Genomic DNA, 3295 nt, shown 5'->3' with positions numbered 1-3295 from the left:
GCCAGAGCCGGAGCCTGTGCGTGGCCACGGACGGCGCGGGCAAGAGCGACCTGATGGTGTTCAGCCCCAACTGCCCGCCGCCGCCGCCCGGCCCCGCGCCGGAGAACGGTTCTCTTGAGAAGGGTCCCTCTCTGTCTCCGTATTCTTCCGGTTTGGTAAGTTTTCTTGCGTCTTTTTACTGCTCTGTTTTTTTCCCTTTTTTTCTGTTTTATTTCATTGGTTGTTGAAGGGTATTATTGTGGTAGGATTTCTACAAGTCGTTCGGCTTTAGTCACGTGCGTTCATCGTTTTCACTTTTAGTGTTTGACAGTTTTGCATTTGAATATTGGTTTCTTATGTGCCATTGCTCCTTATTGCCTTTTTTCATTGAGGAGTTCACTGGGCTGTTGGTTTTTCTAACGGTTGAATGCTGAACTACACGAACTGACAAATAGAGGGTGTGGTGAGAGGGAGAAGAGTTCGTCGATGTGATGCATAGTGTTCTTTCTCTGGATGTTCGCTGAATAGTAGGGAAGAATGAGACAATGATACCTAACGGTAGCGTGGAGAACTGTTGGAGGGGGAATGTTTCCTGCTGTGCCTCTGAGCCCCACGCCAGGCCAAGCTCCCATAGCCATGGACCCTTCTGCCACATCCACCTAATAAACTTTTTGTGTAAAATAAGGTCAAAAAGCTTTCTGTTGCTGTGTGTCAAGAAAGGAAGGGCAAGCGGAAAGGGGAAGGAGGCCTTTCGTTATACAACATTGAATAGCCTGAAGATTTTATAATGAAAACCACTGCTTTTTTTTCTGCTGTGTATCTGAAAAAGCTGGAAACACCGATTCAGCTGGAGAGTAGGTTTTAATACTGGTTTCTACATTGATTTCCGTATTTGGAGAGTGATTGCTTACTTACCGAGTTGCTTTAACATTGGTATCAAAGCAGCTTATCTTGGCTATGCACTGATGGCATTGGTCGACTCTTTTTTCATTCAGGCCAGCTTCAAAACACTCTTATTGATGAAGCATTAGGTTCACGTTTTACGTTTCTTCGTTGGTGCTAGAAACTGCATGTTTTTTGTAGAGAAGCACAAAGATCTCTTCACACTGCTTTAATTCTCATTTTAGTGTAAAAACGGTGTCTCTTGGGCTGCCGAGGCAGTAAGAACAAAGAGTACACTTCTCGTTATGCATTCAGTTCACTGAAGGCGTGTGTATGGATAATTATCATAGTATCGTTTTTACAGCATATATTCTGACTTCGTTTTTGTAGAAGTGATTTACTCGAAGGCTGTGGTCTGCAAAAAAAAACAAACCAACCAACCCAGGATCTCCCATCGCTAGTGATGAAGTGACAAGAATGCTGCTTTTGGGGGTACTGAAATCCAGTAAAGAAAGCTGAAAACGTAGTGGCTGGTGGTGGTGGTGGTGTCAGTTTTATCGCTTTATTAAAAACAACATTTTCCAGTGAACTACTAAAAGAAATAAATTTTGAGTGCGTCCCATGAATTTGTTTCCTTCTTGGATCTGTTTAGTTCTCTTAGAACAAGCCTTTTGTTCTTTGTTTATTTGCTGGGGATTGTGTTTGTTTGCCTTTAATCTCAACCCACAGCTGATGCCTATCAGCAGAGCTGGTGATCACCTCTTGATTATGTGCGAACTGCCTTCATTTTTCTGTGAGCTGCAGATCTGTCATTTTCTTCTCTTAATTTACACGGATGTGATAAGAAGGAGGAAAAGCAAATCGCCATCTCCTAGAGAATTCTCTGGTTTAAACGTATAAGAAGATTGAATCGAAAGTGTAGAAGAGAATGTATAACCATATCAAGTAGCTCATTTATTTGTGCTGTATGATGAAGGGCGATGTGGAGCCTTTTCTTGCCAAATCGTTTGGGACAGGGTGGGGTTTACGTTCCGTGCGATTTCTCTTGGTAATTCTGGAATCGTGAATTGAAAATCTGAATGTGATTTTGCTGTAGTCGTATAAAGGCAGGAAACAAGTCGGTAGTTCGTTTAGAAATATACAGCAGTCAGCTTCAGAAACAAACCACGTGGAAGCTTTTATTTCGTAGAATATTCTGGGAAGGAGTTATCAGCAGAACATGCGAGAATATCCCGTCGGTGCCTGGAATAAACGCTAACAGCCTGGCGCGGGGTTGTCCGCCGCTGCAAGCTCAGGCTGCTGGAAAGTGGTGCTGATGAATAGCGGTGCTCTCAGGCACAGGAGGCAGCTGGAGCAGTGCTCGGAGCCGGGGACTTGGCAGCTCAGGGCGGCTCTATGGGAGCTCAGGAGCCGCTGGGCTCGGAGCTGCTCGGCTGCACGCGGGACCGTTCTCCGCTGCCCCCACATCCTCCTCCGAGCGCGGTGATCGCTGGCTGCGGTAACCGAAGCAGCCTCTGCCCTCCGGTTCCAGACGCGAGCTCTCTCCTGCGATGTAGCGTCATGTGTCCGTATTTCTGTAGCTTGATGGGGATGATGAGGGCGTGGGAAATCGGGATTTTCGTGGCATTCGCTGAAATCTGTAAGTCTTCTCTGTAAGAGATTATTCTCCCCCGCTCATCTTAGCACTCTCCGCGCCCACGTAGCAGTTGCGAGCTCCCGTGGCTTCCCGAAGGGCATCTCGACCTCGCTGTCCGCTCATGTAGCGGTCAGATCTCCCTCTGCGGAGGGCTGCCAGCTCCGCGGCGACAAAAGCGGATCAGCCTAGGGCTACTAGGCGGGGGGGAGGCGGCAATTCGGGCTCAGTTCTAGGAGGACCCTACTTCTGGCTCCGGTCTTCCACATCCCGCAGGCACACCCCGTTCCCTTTCGGGCAGGGTACGAGCTGTGCTCACGCTCCAGCGGGGCTCGCTGTTATGATGGGCACCCATGGCATTTCCTTACGTATCGAGCAGGATAGGACGTGTTTGTGCTCTGCAGAAATCCCCCGAAGGCATCGCTCTGCGTCTGCACGGCCTCGGGTGCATTGCTTGCGGGAAACGGAGCAGTAAAAATCGTCGTTGACATAGATGATGCTGTTCCAACACGCGTGGAACAACGGTTTCATGTGGTGCAGTTATTCCCCGAGATAACCCAGTTTAAGTACTCACCTTTATTTTTTGCCTTTGCTCGCTTAACGGTTTCTTCTGGCCGCTACCATTGTCCCAAGCCCACTGTGCACGTCTGGACTAATGACGTCTTCTGGACGGAAAAAAGGGGTGATTGGCTGAAAACACAGGACAGGGCGGGGCGAAGAGAACAGAAGGCGTCCTCGGAGCTGTGGGGCGTGGTAAATGCAGCGCTGCGGCCGCCAACCGGGAGAGGGAACGCGGAGGGG

Source organism: Numida meleagris, chromosome 12 (assembly GCF_002078875.1).
Source record: "Numida meleagris isolate 19003 breed g44 Domestic line chromosome 12, NumMel1.0, whole genome shotgun sequence".
NCBI classification, from domain to species: domain Eukaryota; kingdom Metazoa; phylum Chordata; class Aves; order Galliformes; family Numididae; genus Numida; species Numida meleagris.
This window is presented reverse-complemented; position numbering follows the sequence as displayed.